Source organism: Hylobates moloch, unplaced genomic scaffold, assembly GCF_009828535.3.
Source record: "Hylobates moloch isolate HMO894 unplaced genomic scaffold, HMol_V3 SCAFFOLD_24, whole genome shotgun sequence".
Taxonomy (NCBI): domain Eukaryota; kingdom Metazoa; phylum Chordata; class Mammalia; order Primates; family Hylobatidae; genus Hylobates; species Hylobates moloch.
The window spans coordinates 8513253-8534538 of NW_026652299.1; the positions used below are offsets into that span (position 1 = coordinate 8513253).

Sequence of the window (21286 nt, forward strand, 5' to 3'; positions counted from 1 at the left end):
CCCCCCACCCCACAACAGGCCCCGGTGTGTGATGTTCCCCTTCCTGTGTCCAAGTGTTCTCATTGTTCAATTCCCACCTATGAGTGAGAACATGAGGTGTTTGGTTTTTGTCCTGGCGATAGTTTGCTAAGAATGATGGTTTCCAGCTTCATCCATGTCCCTACAAAGGACATGAACTCATCCTTTTTTATGGCTGCATAGTATTCCATGGTGTATATGTGCCACATTTTCTTAATCCAGTCTATCATTGATGGACATTTGGCTTGGTTCCAAGTCTTTGCTATTGTGAATAGTGCCACAATAAACATACGTGTGCATGTGTTTTTATAGCAGCATGATTTATAATCCTTTAAGTATATACCCAGTAATGGGATGGCTGGGTCAAATGCTATTTCTAGTTGTAGATCCTTGAGGAATCGCCACACTGTCTTTCACAATGGTTGAACTAGTTTACAGTCCCACCAACAGTGTAAAAGTGTTGCTATTTCTCCACATCCTCTCCAGCATCTGTTGTTTCCTGACTTTTCAATGATGGCCATTCTAACTGGTGTGAGTTGGTATCTCATTGTGGTTTTGATTTGCATTTCTCTGATGGCCAGTGATGATGAGCATTTTTTCATATGTCTGTTGGTTGCATAAATGTCTTCTTTTGAGAAGTGTCTGTTCATATCCTTTGCCCACTTTTTGATGGGGTTGTTTTTCTCTTGTAAATTTGTTTGAGTTCATTGTAGATTCTGGATATTAGCCCTTTGTCAGATGAGTAGATTGCAAAAATTTTCTCCCATTCTGTAGGTTTCCTGTTCACTCGGATGGTGGTTTCTTTTGCTGTGCAGAAGTTCTTTAGTTTAATTAGATCCCATTTGTCAATTTTGGCTTTTGTTGCCATTTCTTTTGGTGTTTTAGACATGAAGTCCTTGCCCATGCCTATGTCCTGAATGGTATTGCCTAGGTTTTCTTCTAGAGTTTTTATGGTTTTAGGTCTAACATTTAAGTCTTTAATCCATCTTGAATTAATTTTTGTATAGGTGTAAGGAAGGGATCCAGTTTCAGCTTTCTACATATGGCTAGCCAGTTTCATATACTTGTTGGCCACATAAATGTCTTATTTTGAGAAGTGTCTGTTCATATCCTTCGCCCACTTTTTGATGGGGTTGTTTTTTTCTTGTAAATTTGTTTAAGTTCCTCGTAGATTCTGGATATTAATCCTTTGTCAGATGGATAGATTGCAAAATTTTTCTCCCATTCTCTAGGTTGCCTGTTCACTTGGATGATAATTTCCTTTGTCCTACCAAAGCTCTTTAGTTTAATTAGATCCCATTTGTCAATTTTGGCTTTTGTTGCCATTGCTTTTGGTGTTTTAGTCATGAAGTCTTTGCCCATGCCTACATCCTGAATGGTATTGCCTAGGTTTTCTTCTAGGGTTTTTATGGGTTTAGGTCTTACATTTAAGTCTTTAATCCATACTTTCAGCCCAATCTGCTTTAAAAAGTTAAATGGACAAGCCAGGGATTAGAAAGCGATTCTAGTAGCCTGTGAATGTGCATATATACCTTGTAATTTTATATTTAATTACAGAGGAGCAGAATTATTATATTTATCTTCAAAGATATAAGCCCTTTTGTTTATCCTCACCAATTAGGGTTAGATTACAAGAGTTTATTTCTGGTCAAGCTCATGATTTACTCAATTGAGTCTTTTCTCTTTGATAAAGGGATCATTTTGTGAGGACAGAACTATTCCTCCTGAATTCACATGAAGGGAATAGATACACATATAAAATATATTAGTTTGGCTTTCTAATGGGCAGGGGTGGATATTTCACTACCTGGGAGAATTTAGAGTCATCTACAAACTGGAGAATGCTTGATCTCCTTCCGCTTTTAGACAACTTTTGTCATAAAATTCATAGAAGAGAATTACTTCCGCACCTTCCACATATCTGTGCCACTAAGTTAAATAAGTATTTTCACCAGAAATGCAGATTTTTCAGCCCAGAATTTCACACCACATTGGACTGAAATTTTCAAAAAGGATATAAAGTGTCAGAATTATTTTTAGTCAGAGCAAGAAGTATTATTTATACCTTGCTATAGTTTTTATGTGAAAGTTTAAACAAAAAATTAACTTGGGGAAAAGTAAAATCTGTCAGTTGAATTAAAAGTCCTCTTTAACAGTCTTATAGGGACAAGAATGGTGGTACTGATTGTGGAGGGGGTGGTATTTTAAATGTAGAATCATACAGAAGGAAAGAGGAAGAAATTGATGATATGGAACACCAAGAATGCAATCTATAGACATCCGATATTCATATCTTCTGTGATCATTTCAACATGCCTGTGTAAAGAGGTTGTTATGTCTACTTGGCAGGTGAACAAATTGAGGTTAACGAAATTAAAAATTCATTCAAGGACATGCTTATAGCAAATATCAAAGTCTAAAACAAAACACAGTCCTATTTTAGAAACATAGAAGTTCTTAACTTTTCTTATGTAATCACCTTGGTTGTTGCTTGATTAGATTCACCTAGTGGGATCAAAGTCATTGTTTAAAATCCTTAAAGAGCATTGATTCTATCTCTATGTCTTTATCATCTGTCTCCATATATATGTGTGTCTCCATATATATGTATATAATATATATCTAGATGGATGTATAGCGATACATCCATCCATATGTGTGTTATACATATATATATGGACAGATGTATTATACACATATATACACATATGGAAAGATGTGTTATACACAAATTTTGTATACATATTTAATCCACAAATTCACTGAAATATTGAACTCTTTGCAACCCAGAAATGGTGCCACATTAGCATTAAGCAAATTTCATAATGAAACAGTTTTGCCCTTAAAAATATCCTACGTCATAAACTCTACGAAGATATTTTAAAGAGACAATGGTGGCAATGTGTGTATCTTGACCATCTATCAAGTAATCATAGTGACTTGTGGAGACAATTTTTATACACATAGCTAAAGTTTATCACGTATTGACTGTTGCCTTCTTTATTAATGCTTTTGTCACCTTTAAGAAAATGATAAACTGACAAAGCTGAATATTTTTTGGCTAAATTCTAAAGGGGTGAATATGACAAGAAGCAAATATTGATGAGATGTTCCTGAAGTGTAATAAACAAATGGGCTTTATTATCTTCAAAACATTATTAGTGTGGAGACATTTAACAGCTCTCCTTTAATAATCTAAGATTTAACAAGTAAATAGTGAAAAGGAATGCAAATATTAAGTTTCAACTCAGAAATATATATTCTTGGTGTTCGGATATTAGATCTAACACTTCAGGAACATCTCATTCATATTTGCCTCTTGGCATATTCACTCATTTAGTATTTAGCCAAAATATAGTCACCAGGAAAAGACAAAGACGACAGTAAAAAACCAAGGGCATTGTCTTAGAGTTCATGTTGAGGGTTTGACTTACAGAAAAAAAGTGTAGTCAGACATTGCATACACATTAAGGTATTCATTAATATAGTTATTCCATCCATACAATGGTGCAGTTGCTACCAAACTTGTTGGTTTGGTAGTTCCCTCTGAAAGACAGGTCCTGTAGTAATTTAATATGTAACACACCCAAGAGTGCCAAATTCCTCTTTTCTAACTTGTACACTACTGGACTCCATTTCCCAGCCTCCCTTGCATTTGGAATAACCACATGTCTACGTTCTAATCATTGGAATGTAAGGAGATGAGATGTGTGCTATTTATGGGACAAGACTGGTAAGTAGCTGTGTGTCTTGTCTATGTTCTCTCTTTGGACAGAAAGGATGAGGCCTCAGGAGCAAGCAGAGCCACAAAATGCAAGGTACCAGGCTCCCTGAATCACTGCATAGGGGAGAGCTGCCTAACCAAGAACCCCCAGTGCTTACAGGAATGTAGAGTTCAAGGTCTAAATGTTTGTTTCGGTTAAGCAATTCTACATTTCCGGTTCATTTGTTGTATGAGTTAGGGATACACTAACTCATACACCGAGGATCCTATATGGATAACCAAATAGATGCTTAGAGATAACTTGAAACCATATGTAAAAGTATATACAGTTTACTAAGTTTTCACATATGAAAAAGTTATGATTATATATAGTATTAGCAATTAATTCTTCCTCACCAAGGCCACACCTGATCCTGAGGTCTCATCCTGTTCAGCTTCATTATAATCTTCGAATGTGCCAAATCTGTTGACCAAATTGAATGTTGTATTTCCATGTGCCACACTGGTACCCACAGACCTGGTCCCTTCTACACAGGTGTCAGGTTAATCACACTCCTGTAGGGCGTTCCCAGACTTTATGCCCCTTTGAATAGGTTTTATAGTTTGTCTATACACATTTCAATTTTCCCTTTATAATCCCAGATATTTCATTTATCAAATGTTATTAAACAAAACCCTATGAGGTAAGTATCTTGCTGCTTCATTTACAAGTGTATTATAGATTTTTGTTGATACGGGAGGGAGAATAACGAAGACTTTGTTGGTTGATATCCGCCTGAAAGATGACAACCCTTCCTCTCTAATATTACTCGAATGCCCTTTCCAACATGGTTGTTTCCAAAATATTCCATAAATATTTCCCAGGTAAACAAACTACTTGACGTATCTTAATTCATGGAAAAACAATTTAAATTTTCACCACTTATGACTTACACATTCATAGTGGTGAATTACACAAAATACAAAGAACACTTGTATTTTGCCTACAGAAGAACTCTTTAGATCCTCATTAAGGACTGTGAGTGTTTTAGACACAATTTTAAGAAAGTAGTTTTCTCAACTTGTAGCCAAATAGGAAAAGGAGAGGAAGTACCATGGAAAGAAGCACAAAGCATAGAAAAAAGTGGCAGATAAGGGTAAGACTAGAAGGTGAAACTTCATATAATAAGGGGAAAATTCAGTGTAGGATTCAATAATCTCTCATACCTCAATGATCATTGAGGGCCACTCTGTAACATTATATAATGTAATATATGTTTATAACAAGATGTCATCAATAAAGCATTACATTAAATTAGATACAGAGACGAGGTATGAGAAAGTGTGGTAAATATTTAGATGATTTCCATCCAAAATGTTGGCTACTATCTCTTGATGCTTAAAAAGGAAAATCTGACTCACTGGGAAAATAGAACCCAAACAAATTTTCAGAGTGGCGAGGTCTGACTCTGTCTCTCTAGACTTACATAAAGCATTTTGCATGCTGATTTTAATTATTGCAGTATGTATTTGTTCAAGTATGTTTCATAATGGATAAGTTGAATAAATACAGTTTAATCCTTCATTATTTTTTAGACCTTGAACTAGAACTTAAGAAAACTCGGTACTTGCTTTTTATATCAGACACATACTCTTGCTCTTGAAAAAACAATGAAAGGAAGGACCCAGTACCGGAAATCTGAATCAATATGACATTGTAGCAAAGTTAAAAAAATAAGGATTTTAGAGTCTATCAGAAGTATGTCCCAAAAAGCTTTTTGCTACACATGCATTAGGTGACACCGAGCAAGTCACTTTTCTCTGACCTTCGATGACAACATCTATAAAGTGGGGACAAAAATTCTCACGTTAAATAAGATAATCAGTGTAAAACAACTAGCACAGTGTCTGCTGTACTATTTATTATTTGAATTACTTTGATAATTTAATTATTAAATTCAATTTACTTTGATAATTTATAATATGTAAATTATTGTGATAATCACTTCCCAAATATTGAGATCCATAGACACTATTGCCATATATGTGAGGAGATTAAAACCATGCATGTGGATTTTATTAACATATTTTCTGATTAAATCTTTTCCTAAAAGTAGTATGAGACTGACATTAATAAGACACTCAGTGTGTGTGGATTTGCTCAAATGAGATTCAAATCGATTTAATGAGTTTAAGTTTGAAAAGTACCAACACGTCCTGGAAAATAATTATTAGGAATTTTCTTTATGGCACTAATTTTCCATTCACATGAATGAGGCTTAGCGAAGCTGTCATAATCATCTTTTAATGATACAATTAGAAATTCTTACAGATGATGTTATAATGATAAGGTAAAACAAAGTGCTGTCAATACCATGGTGTACTAAGAGGATAATAAAGAGTTTCAGTATTATGAGATGCTAACTAGGGATTACATCAATTTGAGGTGTAATCCTAACATTACCTTTTTTACCATTTTTTCCACATGGGAATTCATAGTGTGGATTGAAGTACTACTATCTCTATGGCAATACATATGTGGATGAGATATCCGAGAACTTGATGTGATTTAGAGCCAGAAGAGAAGTGATAGGGAACAAATCAACTCTAGTTATCTATTTGTTTTGGCAATTGATAGATAAATACATGCCAGGGAATAAAAAGATGAGTAAGACGTTCCCCCTGGAGAGAATGATACCTATGAACCCAGGGCAGTATAATTTAACAATTAAAATGGTCAGTCTACAAAATGACATAGGAATGTAGAGGAATGGGCCGAGCTAAAGGTAGAAGCAAGATCATATAGTACATTTGTCACTAAGATTAAATGAGATATTGTATTCAAAACACGTGGCCTAGTAATAGTCCTCAATTATACTGTTTTGTGGTGGGTTTCTTTTTTCTGTATTCATTATTTCCTGACTGCATATACATGAAATATTCAGGCTCTCTGCTGAATATTTGGTCTAGCCTGGAATATAGCACTTTATTTCATTAATTGTAGCTCTTCTTAGTTTCCATGGTTTGAGAGACATACAAATAGTTACAGGAAGACTTTTCCTTTTAGTTTTCCTGTAATGCTTGTGAGTAAGACTGGCAATAGCTTTCCTCACTGTGCTCCTTACATTTATCATAACAAACCTGAAACAGAAGGATGTACTTGTAAGAGAGAAGATCACCAGTGTCACCTGAAAATGGCTTTGATTTGCTGCTAAAGACTAAAATGTTTTTCCACACAAAGGGGGTAAACGAGAACAAGGAAGAAACCATGACCAGACAACAGGTAAAAGATTAGGATGACAGGGTCTAAGAAGCCACCCAGCAGAGTTATCAAGATGACATTTGCACTGTGGGCTGCTACAGGAAGGTGCAGAGTCAACCATGTTCACCTACAGAGTACTGCAGACTCAGTACATTGCTCAAGTTCAATGCATTATGGATGGCGTGCAAACTTGTGATCTCTCAGCATAGTACAATCAATTGCTTCCCAATTTTGTAACCTGTCCACTTAGTGTTAAAACTACTTCAGTTATCAAAACAAGTGACTTTATTTGGGCTTACATCGCCTCTCTTGCTAAGGCTTAATTGTCAGTTGCTCTTACTATTAAGTAATAATAACAGATTTAGGTCAATTTGTTTGTTCAGTCATAGGAAAGGCTCCACCAGGAAGATACCAGGGTATCTTTTTTCTTTCTGCTTCACTTTGGACACTAGCTTTACAATCTATAATATGATTTCTCAGATAGAAGAAATACAAATAAGCATATAACCTAAGAAAAAAAGGTACGTTTGGCTATTATCCTTAGCAAAGTAACTCAGGAACAGAAATCCAAATACTGCATTTTCTCACAAGTGGGAGCTAAATGATAAGAACTTATGAACACAAAGAAGGAAACAACAGACATTGGCGTCTACTTGAGGGGAGAGGGGAGAAGATCAGGAAGAATAACTATCGGGTACTGGGCTTAATACACAGGCGATGAAATAGTAAGTATAACAAACCCCCATGACACATGTTTACCTATGCAGCAAACCTTCACATGTACCCCAATACCTAAAGTTTTTAAAAATGTGAAGATCAAGTTTCTAAAAAAGGTATATTTTATTAAAATCAGAGCTGGTAAGACCCCAATCTCATAGATCAAAACGTTCTGAGATATAGATTGGGTTTTCACTGAAGCCTAACTTTTTACCCAAAGGTTTCTGAGAAACTACCTCACCCTCACCGGATTGCTTCCACTTAGGAAGATACTCTTAGGGTGCAAGTGCACAGAAGCAGTTTAGATTCTATTGTGCTATTACATTGAAAAACTACTTCTAAATACTTATTCACCTTCTACATCACCCAGCAATATGCTTATGAAAGCTGTTTTCTTTCTTGTAACTACAGGTGTCAGATGCATCACAAAAGCAGAAGTGCCCTTTCAGCTCTTCTCTGTGCCATTCCTTGTCAATTTCATGCTGCCTACAGCAACAACAGAATACTGCAAACAGCCATGATGTCACTGGAAGTGCTCTGTGATTGACAGAGAGGGGCAGCTGTAGTCAGAGGTGGCTCCTCAGAGAATTCAGAACTCACTCGCTGTCCTCCAGGGGCTCATCCCTTGATTTGAGGGAGGGATGAAATATTCTCTGCATGAGAGAGCAGAGATGGGAAGTGATATAGGTATGTAAGGATGGTCAGTTACTCTAAACGTAGACAGACAGGACAGCCAGAATACCGAGGTCTTGGTGAGGCCCTCTGTAACAAGCCCTAGAGGCCCAGAAATGTGATGACAGCGAGGCACATTTCTTAACTCTTACACTTGTTGAAATGAGTAGAAGGTGACATTTGTTTGGAAATCCCTCCCCAGCCTTTGTTCCCAGAACTCAGTATTCATTTTCCTGTGCCTACATACGTAGTTCCTTAGATAAACACTACTACTGCAACAAATCATAGAGTGCCAGGCATTACCAGATGGTTAACATAGAATTAAAAATATATGCAAAAAAATAAGTTCTAAAGTAAAAATGGATAAAGATGTAACTCTCACTAATTCCTAAAATTGCTTATTACAGACCGCCTGCTACAAACACCGTGTTTTTATCTACCCGAAACTTTGTTCTCAGCTTCCTTCTCCTCTGACATTCTCAGGACCTCTCTATTCATGAAATCCTACCCATTTATTAAGGACCAGCTAAAGAAGAACATCCTTCATGAACCTTTTTCCTGGTAATTTATGTGTAGTGATTATAGCCTTTTCTGAAATCCTATTGTCTGCCTTTTATTTGTCCTTTAATCTTGACTATTCTTTCCTACCATTCTAGGATCTCTTTTCTCCTCAACAGAATCTAACTTCCTTGAGATGAGAGACCATGTTTAAGATTTTCCCTCTTCTGAGCCCACATGACCTGGACAAGGTAAGAAACTATAGGGAAAAGAACAGGAGCTTTCAAATCTACAGGATGAGAGCGTGTTGTACAGAATTACAAACTGTGTAACTTAAGCCAAGCCTAATTAGAGAAAGTTTCTTTCAGGAAGAAACCTTTTCTCTCCATTTTCTCCTTTGTTTTCAAATGGCATTTTTCTATCTTTGATGGAAGATAAAATAATCTGATGGAATCAGACTACCTAGATTTGAATCCAGATTTCAATGGATGCTTACCATATGGCTTTGGGAAATATATTCACAGCCCCATGCCTCAGTTTCCCCAACTGTAAAATGGGGCTACTAAAAATAATTTCCTTTAGCATCACCCTGAGTATTAACCAAACTAACATATATAAAGTGCTTAGAACAATGCCTCAGACATATTGAGTGCTCAATAAACACTGGCTATTATTTTGTTATGATTACATTTCTTCTCATTAGCTCAGCATTCAATTAAATTTTCATCTGGTTTCTCTCCAAGTAGAGGTCACCTGTTTGCAGACAAAGTCCCACTGGCTGGAAAACAGTGATCTAGTAACAAGAGCCTTTGGCTGGATGTTAGAGAACCTGAATCCTCCAGTCACTTCTTTGGACTAATCACTGACATTTTTGCATTTTGGATTGCCTTTAGCAGATGATGCTATCAACCAAATATGTGTGGTCTTCTTTCCATAGTACACAATTATTGCTGGGAAGTGGCTGTCCCCCAAAGGCTACACTTCCTAGTAAGAAATAAGCAGAAGTGATGTGTGTCACTTCCAGTCTAAGTAGGACCCTCCTCCTCATCATTCCTTTTCCACTGGCTTGATGTAGAGAAACAGTGGTCTTAGAAGCCACATGTTGAAGACACTGGGTCCATCACATGGGAAGAGTCAGGGTTCCTGACTTAATGGCTGCAGGAAAGCAGCCTGTCAATCAACAATGTCCATGCTGAACTTCACATGAGTGCAAAATAAAATTCTATTTTGTTTAAACCATTATCTATTTTGGGCTTTGTTATAGCAGCTAGTATTTTCCTAACTAGTATGTTTGGAGAGAAGTCTACCCATCTTAAAAAAGGTAATTATCAATCCATTAAATGTCAAAATGTCAGAAGCACTAAGTAAACGCATGTGGCAATATTTTCTTGTTTACGTAGTGCTTATATTCAAAGAACATTAGGTTAAGCTTGCATAATAGCTTGGTGGTTCAAACCATTCATAAATTTAAGTGCTGTGGGTTCCATAGTATGTGAGAATAACAACAGAGACTGTCTTAGAATCTTTAAGGTGTTTATTGAGTAGGAATTCAGTTATGGGAAAAGGAAGGGATTAGAGGAGATGATCATTTATCATTATGACAACCACCACAAGAGTTTTAAGTAAAGAAGTTGAGTAAGACTAATTTACCATTATGTTTCCAGAACTTTATTTTTGTCAGATGGACTTATAGAGTAATTCAAATATTTATCCTTGATTTTGCTGTTGTCTCTGCCCTAACTATAGAGCTTTCAGACTGAATAGGCAAAAAAAATAGAGACTTTACCTTTGAGTTTTTGTGTTAAACATTTGTCACCAAATGATACCTAAACTCGGATTTGAATATGAATAGCCCATGATCACATTATCCTTTTGACACTCAATAGTTGCAAAACACATATATTAATATTACTTTCCATTTCCTTCCTCCCAGAACACCCAGCCTGAAGACCCTTACCTAAGAAACTTTTAGTCTCTGCTTTTCATCAGGTGCTTAGTAAATTGTGCATCATTGACAAAGCCTGACATCTTTGACACATCAATGTGGTTTAAGATGCCAAAGTCAGTTTAATCTATCCTCTGCCAAAATAAATAAAATCACACTCTTAACTGTGTGAAATGGATATGTTTTGGGGTAGCCTTTAACATCAGTGGGTCTCAAGACAAGAATATAAATGGAGATGTGAAGGCCATGTGTCTAAATATTTAACAGTTGTAAATCCAGCCAACAAACTTCACAAAATCATTGTCAGAAACACTTTGTTGTGAGGACTAAATATGTTAATACATGTTAAGAGTGTAGAAGCCCACCTGGCATGTATGAGGACCTAATAAATGTTAGTTGCTAGTGATGAAGATAACTTCCTCTCCTCTAGAGCATTACTTGATGAATAAATGACTCAGTGAATGCTTATTGGGTGGTGAAGATTCTCTAGACCATTGGGTGCCTTCCTGATTAATAATAAAGTGTCCAAGAGGGTGGTATCAATACAACCAGACCCCAAATGCATACCAAAGGGACTGTAACAGAAGACTTTAGACACTGGAGCTTCCATGGGCATTAATTCTATAATAAGTTTAAAAATGAGAATTCTAAGATAATTTAAATTTACATTTATATTTATGTATGATAAGCTAAGTGAACGCTAAGTGCTAAAGGAAAAGTTCAAAGAAAACTGATTACAATCAGTAATTCTGGTACTGTTGGATTAATACTTTGGCTTAGTAATGTTATCACTTAAAACTAATGAGGTCAATATATATTTCTAGAAACAATCAACAATAGCTTCTAAATTATAGTTGTGTTTCCTAGCACTGTTAAAATAAATGGTCTTGTAAAATTCCTATTATAAGAATTATTTTCAAGTACAGAAAACTCTGCCATAAATTATTTTACATAAATAATTATTTTTAAAAATCAATAAGACTATTTTAAAGTTTTGGAACTAAAATAAGATTTTCTTAAAAATTGCTTTGGAAGTGATTTATGAAAAAAATCAACCTTTCTATTAATTTTTAAAAGGACTGTCTTTTCTATTAAAAAATTTAATTTAATTTTACAGGCTGTTACTCTATAAATAGAACAATTCATTTTAAATGGACAAGGTGAAGTATATAAATGACATTATTAGTGTTGCTACTAACAAGTTTTGAACTATGCATATTTACACATAAATAAAACCAAACCAAAGAGGATACAAATCTTTGAGTAAGTGAATATTAGGGGTGGCATACCAATTATTTCCTTAGTTCAAGGTGTAAATGGATCAAAATAATTGAGTAATATTGGCATCTTCCTGCATTATATATTGAAAAAATACGTTTGTAAATAATTAACTAAAAAAAAGCAGCAACACTTGTATAAAAACTATTACATTTAAGATTGATCTTAACTTTCTCCTTTCATAATATTCTGTTATTGGCTGGAAGCTAATAGTCACCCCAAAATGGCTGATGAAATTGAAAAATCATTGCAAAACTCAAGCTACTGTATTTTAAAATAAGAATAGGATGTGCTTATAATACAGAAAAGCCCAATATTATTTATACTCATTGTTATTAATATTAATTTGGGGCACTTGGCTGTAGCTAATAGCACCACTGTGAAATAGCCATTGCGTTAGATGTAGTTATGGCTTTTCAGAAGTGTTTTAAAACTTCCCAGTTTCTAAAATACTTTATTCTAAACATTTTAAATATGCTGTGTCTATGTAACTGAGTTTTTGGTTAAATTTCTCCAGTGTCTTGGTACAATTCTTAAAAGATTCTGGAATTCTTTACCAAGAATTTTCTTTTTAGCGCTAGTCTCAGCTCTAGCCTTGGTGAAGTGAAGGTGGGCAATGATAAAATGGGTAGATATAGAGGGGCAAGTTTCAAACCTCATCAATTTGAATTCAAACCAGCCCATTCGAATTAAAACATGTAACTCACCGAACGTTTGCTGAATGCTAGTCTTACCAGGTTTTAACAAAAGTGGCAAGAGAGGAAGATAATGGGATCCTATCTGGATCGCCTGACATCTACCAGCATACTGCCTCTTGGCCTGCTGTTGGGGTTCTCTGAAGAGAACCCACCAGGTAACACACTGCAGTACTTTAGAATTAGAGACAAAACTATAACATTTGATTTTGAACTATCACATATGCTTTGCTTTTATGGCATAACACTTAGCAAGCATTAGAACAACACACAAAAATGTATGTGCCTGAGTGTGTCTGTGAGTGAGTGAGTGAGTGAAGAGGGAGGGAGGGAGGGAGACAGAGAGAGAGGAGAGAGAGAGAGGAGAGAGAGAGAGAGGGAGAGAGAGAGAGAGAGAGAGAAACTATGTGTTTGCATGTACATGTCTGCTGCTTTTCCATACAGACTGTAAACACCTTGGGACACGTAGTGTCTAATGTATCATCATATTCATTGTCATCCTCAAGTAACCCCCAAAATACTTAATCGAATACCATTCAAACTGTCTTCAGTACATTTTGCAAGTGCATTGAATTCAATTAACCCATTTATTTGCTGTATTTTTGATAGAAATTATTAAACCAGGATTAAATCACCTGGACTTTCAAATCTGTTTGAAACTTAGTCTGTTGCTCTCAATAATTCTCTTAAAAATCTATACTTAGGGCATTCTGTTGTGATCAGCTCAATGCCACTTTCAGGCCACAGAACAGTACTGTGTGTCCTCTCACTGATGATCTCACCCGGCCACTTCGTAACACCCTGTCTTCTTCCTTCCCCTCTGTCTTTTAAGTCCTTTCTGACAAATCTCTCTTATTGCTTGACAACATCCACACTTAGCTGGCTCTGTTCTTTTCTACCTCGTTACCTGCTACGAGCTATCATACTTTACTTGAGAAGTGAGTAATCTGCATTTCCCTCATTTCTAAGTCTCTTTTGTTTCCTCAGCCTAACCCATTCCAGCCATTTACTGTTAAAAAGTATTTGAATCTTATGATTACCCCGAACAGTTCAGGCTCCCTGTTCCTACTCCTACATTGTGTATCCATGATTACACACTATGTGATTATGTCAAAAAAGTGGTTGCAACTTGAAAGTGCATGGGCTAAAACAATTCTCAGGTGTCTTTGATTGGGTTCACATAATGCCACATCATGTGTAATGTTTAAAAAATATTTTCTAAATTTAAAATATATTTTATATGAAAATCCAGATGTCTGGTTTCTCTTGGAAGACCAGAAGATTTGGCAATATTGCTCCACATTCTTGCATGCATCAATGGGCTATAGTTGAATAGCTGCTGCCTTTTTTTTTTTTGGATGGGACAAACTCGAGTTTGGGCTTGTTGCCATTATTTCCTGTTTTCCTTAACCCTTAAACACCACCACTTTATTCCCTTCCATTACCAGCCGTAAGTGCTTTAGCCTGTGGTTCCTACTTTAATGTATTCTGAACTAATGTCTTATTTAGCTCTCCTTCCTCAATACTTAGATCTTCTATTTTACTGAACCTCAATACCTCACTTTCAGCATCCCTTTTCTCTACCCTTCTCCTGATCATAAATAGCTATTGGGAAAGTCATGGAGCTGTGTTGATCAAGCGCACTAGATAGTTTGCTATCTGCTTTGAGCTTGGCTGTTGCTTGATAGTTATCACATTACACTCTGACAGTTTCATTAATTATTCAAATTGCTTGTAAACTCCTTGAAGATAGGGACTCAATTGTTTATGCCTTTGCAGCTTGAGTACCTAAACTTGCCTGGGTATTTAAGAAAGTCCATTCATTTAGATATTTATTCAAAGTTTATTATGAATGACTATTGTAAAGAATCAGATTGTCTAGTTGTTGGGTTTCACATGGTATATGAACACTAGTAAAATTTAGCAGCTGTGAAATAATTCTTCTTCTTTTTTTGGTTATTTTTCTTCTGGCCTTACCTTAGACTATGTGAAAGCCACTAGGTAAGAACTGAAAGGACAAGTAATAAGAATAATGCATCACACCTTTGTTAAGAGGGCACCAGATTTAAGGTTTCTTTACTTGTCCTTTATGTAAACATCTCAGAACAAGTGAGACCCTACAGATGCTGCATATTCCAATTCCTGGGCACATCTGGGTGGGATAAGCAGGAAGAAGCTCTGAATCTCTCCAGCCTGTGCCCTGCTTTCCAACCAGGGTTTTCCACCCTGTAAACTGCTATCGTGTCTACTGCCTTCCACAATGATTTGAAATTCATCAAACAGACAAAGTGTATACTTAATACTCACATGAGGGAATACAGAATGCCTTTCAATACATCAAACTCCTAAACCTTTTACATCCTTCATTTTTAAGCTACATGGATTTTGATTTGTACAATTTTAAAAATATTCTGAAGCCTAGTCAATCTAACAGTAAAAGCACTGTTGCACAGTAAGAAATCAAGAAATACAATTCAGCAAACCTGGTATAGTTGGTCCCCAGGGAAGCTTTGTTCCAATTCGGTTTGTCATAGCCCAGATCCATCATGTCATGCTAGCCTAACTTACTACTACTGTCTTTCATTTTTTTCCCCCTTTTTGGCACACTCCAACTATTTTCTGTTAAACTAGTGCTGTCACAAGAAAACATATAAAAATGCTCTTTTGCAAACACACTGTTTGGTTCTCTCCTGAACTCTCCAGAGCTACGGATTTCTCTCACTGTCTTCATCAGGGGTAAATGTTGACAGATCACTGAACCTTACTGTCGGTGGTGACAGGCTTGATGCTGTTTTGTGCAAGGTGGAGAAAAAACAAAATAATAAAAAAAGGTTTCTGTGCCTTGCATCTAGAAGGTCCCCGATTCAACAACAAAGGCTTATGTTCAAAGATGATTAGCTTAAAGGCATTTCAGAGATTTCTGATTGTAGCAGCGGTTGGGTGTCTTGCTACTGGGTGAAATATGTATTCCTCTGAGAACAAAGGCAGCAGCAATCCTCTTCTGCTGAGATGGCACCTTTAATAATTCCATGTATTTATCAGCATGTGTGTCAAGATCTTAGGGATTTTGCCCTTCAGGTGAAGCTAAGAATAGATAGTCTGGATAGGGTCTTAAACAGTCCTCTAAGGTATCTGCAGCCAAAAAAAAAAAAAAAAAAAAGTGTCCTAAGGAATCTAAGGGAATGAGAAGAAAATATTTTTCTCGTGGATGAAAATGTACACAGCACAGAAAAATAACTCGGAGGTTTCTAAATAGAAGATTGAATAGCCCTTAGGTTATTCAGAAAGCCTTAAGATAAGCTATTGCTCAAAAAAATTGTGCAACACTATTTTTTTTTCAAGTTTGAATCAAGTAAATCTCAAGAATTACATGTTTTAAAAGTTAAAACTTTAAAAAAGGTAAAATTTTTTTTTTCCAAATACAATCTACAAGCTATGTGCTGTTGCCATGGATTTCTCCTACATAACCATTCTGCATGTTGTGTACGTGACTCCAAGGGGAAAATGGTCGGTATGCATTCGGAAGTGTAGGATGTGCACAGGACTGAATTGAGTGTGCATACATATGAGTGATGCTCTCCCTGTGGCCTATGGCCTTGAATGACACCTTCTGTCGCCATGGGAGGCCGATTTATATACTATTGAATCACATGGCACTTTTTCCCGTATGGGCTTGCACTGGTCCTGCTTCTTCGTGCTTCTCATCAAATGCAAAGAGCTTTCATAACTACATGTGCAAAGGTGTATGAGTTCTGAACCATCAGGGAATACCAGGAACTTGAGGAGGTAACTTTTTAAATAATGACTTTGGTAAAACCTCTTAAAGTTTGGAAGATCAGAAAGTCAGTCTGAATGGGACACTCAGCATCCTTCACCTGACACAGAAGGCACAGCCTGTAGGGATGAGTTAAGTCTGGGCATTCACCTCCCATGGAGAGACCCACAGAGCAGAAGGCTCAGACATTTCTTTTTTTGGGGGGGGGGGGGGACAGAGTCTTGCTATCGTCCCCCAGGCTGGAGTGCAATGGTGCGATCTCGGCTTACTGCAACCTCCACCTCCTGGGTGCAAGCAATTCTCCTGCCTCACCCTCCCGAGTAGCTGAGGTTACAGGTGTGCACCACTATGCCCAGCTAATTTTTGTATTTTTAGTAGAGATGGGGTTTCACCATGATGGTCAGGCTGCTCTCAAACTCCTGACCTCAAGTGATCCACCTGCCTTGGCCTCCCAAAGTGCTGGGATTACAGCCGTGAGCTACCGCGCCGGGCCTCAGACATTTCTTTAAGCAAGATCAGAGGCCCCCGAGAGCCCATTCTATCTTCCTCTTTGTTTTGGAAGTGAACCTTCAATGACACATCTGGGATATCTGTTATTTTCAGGGTGACAGGCTGACGTCATAAAGTGTGATATCAAGTTTACAGTGAAACCAAGCAGAAGACAAGATGGATTTTGAGAAAGGAAGAAAGCGCTTGTCATACGTATCTAAGAGAACAGATAATTAGATTAAGTCTAATCTCTTCCAATGTGTTTTGGGGCACATTTCATTAAAGTCAAAAGCAGAATTCCCTTCTAAGGACTAATATATTTTGTTATTAGTCAAATTTTGCATCAGCATTAGACAAAAATAAGCTATATGAATATATATGGAATAAATTTATGCCAAGAAACAGAAACAGAATTATACATTTGTTCAATTGAGTATTCCACTCTCAAAAACTCAGGTCAAACCATTCTACCTCTAGAACTTTAGAGTCCTGAGAATTATGTATTTACAGTCCAGATGGGCTCTACCCACCTGGCTATATATAGCCATGTGCCGCATAACAATGTTTTGGCCAACAACGGTCCATATACTAAGGGTGATCCCATAAGATCAATACCGTAACATGCCGTCTAAGTTCGTGGCCTAGAAACAATATATGAAACAAGTTCATATAACCTAGGTATGTGGTAGACTATACCATCTATGTTTGTGTCATTCCACTCTATGATGTTCATACAATGAAGAAATCGCCTAATTATGCATTCCTTAGAACGTAATCCTATTGACACATGACTATTTAAAAAAAATAACAAATTTATGATTTCCTGCCAATGCAGTTCCATTTTACTAAATCCTTTGATTCCTGTATAGTTACTGAGATTCTCTTTCTATTTTCTTCTTAGAACCATGGCAATTTTTCTGAAGAAAAGACAAGGAAGCAGTGCATTTAATTCTATAGGAATTCATTACATGTATACATATGGGTGGGCACACTCACATGCAGATGCACACAAACATGAATATGATTTCATATTCGAGTTACGCTACGCTTAGACAAAGCTGGGATTTCAACAGGGTCAAATTACAAAGAAAAACTAAAAAATTTAGAACTGTTCCATTTACCTTGTTCTCATGTATTGTATGTGTGTAAAATGGATAGAGGAAAAACGGATCTGATCAGAAACCAGCATAGCACATTGTGGTCTGTTAGAAATAACACTCTGGCTGGCATTCAGAGAACCCGAGCTTCAAGCTTCAGTCCTACTATTTATTTCTGGTTGTGTGATGAAGTTGGTCATTCACCTCCAGGAGACTCTTCTCATCATTAAAAGTACAATAACACCACTTTTCACAAAAGGCCATAGTGCAGGTTAAATGTTGTATTGCATTTGAAAGCACTTTGTAAACTCAAATACAGAGAGCAAATGTAAATGAAAAAGATTAAATCACAACACTGCGAGTTTGTTCAAAAAAGTTATGGGATATTTGGAGTAGACATTTTCTTCTTTCATAATTTTGTGCATCATGAATTTTCATTTCAAATTTCAGAGAATTTTTAAGTTTTTGCTAAAGTCAACATTTAAAAATATTGTATGGATGTAAAATTATTTTATCTACACTTAAAGGGTATATAATGGTTTGATGTTTCAGTTTTCATGTATAACTTAAGCCTTGTTCAAACACACTAAAGACAGAGTTTTATTAGGACTGGCAAGAATGATACCAATATATATTCATGGACTGATTCCATCTGTATGGAATATGTAGATCTCACTCTAAATATAGTTTTTCAGTGTTCTGAAATGCTTGTGCTAAAATCTGAAGTACAATAAACTGATACTATATTAACATGAAATTTACTTTCTCAATTTAAAGAAATACGTATCCTCTTTTCACAAAATATTAGCTGTTTTCTAATTCAGAAATGAATGCATGCAGATCAATGGCAACTCAGAAGAAATTCAAAAGCCCTTATGCTATAGTATTTCATACAATGCATTTTTCATCTTTATGCTAAGATATTTCTAATTAGACAATTTGGCCACCTGACCGAGGTAAAGGTATTGGAAAATAAAATAATATTTCTAAAGCAAACAGAGTACAAGTTTCATATTATTTACTGTCAATTGCCTAATTTAACATAGATTTTGTACTGATAGTTTGAGTGTTTATATAATCTTAATGTTTGAGTATATTTATATTTTCCATTTCCTTTATGTTTATTAAAATACCCTTTCCAGTATATTGAAAAAAAATATTGAATTAGTTAAGTTTCTATAGTTTCTTCATTTTCTCAGTATTGGGTTTACAAGTAAAAATCCCAAGTGTGAAGGCAGTTAATCTAATTTTTGTTTTTATTTTTTAAGTAACCATTGGATAAATTTGTATGTGCTTAATTTCATCTGCATATGTCTTTTTGAAATCTTAAGAGATCTTGTCACAAAGATTGCTTTATGTCATCAATACATGTCTTCGACTGGTGTATGTCTTTGGCTCAATCTCCACAAGTCTAATATTAGAAGTCTGTAATATTTATTTCCAAAGGCTTATGTTATGTAAAACCCAAATGTACGTTGTCTTTCAAAAAAATACAACAAAGTAAGAATTTGAGACGTGGGAACCATATTGTATATTCATTGAAATCTACCACTCTTAGGCTGAAAATTTAGTTTTCATGTCTCAGAGCACCTTTAAGGAAAGAAGTATAACCCGAGGCTTATTTTAAAAGAGTCAGGATTACTTTTTGTAGTTCCTGGATGTTTGATTTTTGCTTCACTGATTTACAATGTGTGATTTTTAATTTCAGGTTTGTGGGTTTAGCTCAATGTTTGTTATCTCACTAATGAAATTAGTTTAGCCTATTTTTCAGAACACTATGCTAAGCGTCCTAAAGTCTTGGGATGCACTGGAATGGCTCCATTCTTTTGGGTTATCTATGTTAGTTCTAGCATTATTATCATAACCAAGAGGACCTGCCAGTTACTTTTTATTTATTTATATATTTTCCAATTGTCTTTTAGCTTAGCTGATTTCATAGTGGTCACAAATTGGCAGCTCTTGGAATAAACATACTCATATATAAACTTCATGTTGCTTCCAGAATGCTGCATTTTGTTTAACAGTGACAACATTTAAACATATTGATAAATTTCACTATAAAATTGACATTTACATTCTCCTTTGCAAAATTGCATCTGGCAAAAGTAGGCCTGCCTTTCTAAATGGTGACCATTAGGTGGCGCTGAGTAAAGCAGGGCCAAAGCCCCAAGTCCATACAGCTGAGCCTGGCTCACTGCATTTCTGTATGTTAACTCCCGTTTTTTGTACATCTTTGCATTGCCATTCTTGTGCCTTGGCCCAAAGTTTCAAGTATGGATAATATTTATTTCCAAATAAATATTCAGAAACAGGTTTCTGTTCTTGGAAATAAAAAGGAAATCAGGAGTGGGAGGCAATCGAGGGGTGGAGAATTCAGCTTATTTATTTTGAAGAGGGGGCAAATCATCAAAGTAGAAATGTCTAGTGAAGAGTTGAAAATAAATGACTGGTGCTTAGATGAGGGGAAAGGATTGGCGATAGAATTTTGGGAATCATTCAAGTAAAGGCATAGCTGAAGCCATGAAAATGGATGAGTTATCTGAAGGAGGAATTAGATATCAAGAAGAATGAAAGCCCAATAGCTGAACACAGGAAAATATTCACAGTTACAATTCAGGCAGACAAGACAGACCTGGACAGAAAGACAAAGTTTGAAGAGAAAGAGTGATGAAATCTACTGAAACACTGGCTCACATTTATTGATGTTTTTTAATGTGGGGAAAAAAGGTATGCATCAAATTAATGTTGAACAAGTAAAGACTTAATATTATTACAGGTGGAAGTAAAATGTCTTAGTGCCTTGGCATGACAGCAGTGCAAAGCCCATCTGGGCTCTTTGCCTAAATCCTGATTTGCAACAAAGGCTGACAGCATCAGACACAATAGGCAGAACACCAAAAATATTTTTGGATATGTGAACATATACAACAGGATAGTACAAGAGTAGAGTCATGCATGTTGCTATTTTGTAAAATTTATTTAAATATCCAAAACTAAATTTTTTGTCTTACTTCAAACTTTTGAGCACAGACAGATCATCTCTACTTTGAAGATATCACCTATATTTTTAAAAGATGAGGAGACAGTTCCTTACTTGTCCCTTAAATTTTTTACTTTCTCATGTTGGCAGTTTCAAA

General features: G+C 36.0%; 1 protein-coding gene across 2 annotated transcripts in view; it reads right to left on the reverse strand.

Annotated features, from left to right (window-relative positions):
* ARHGAP15 (Rho GTPase activating protein 15) overlaps nt 1-21286 on the reverse strand; it is a 645466-nt gene that overhangs the window by 466668 nt on the left and 157512 nt on the right. The window lies entirely within an intron of this gene.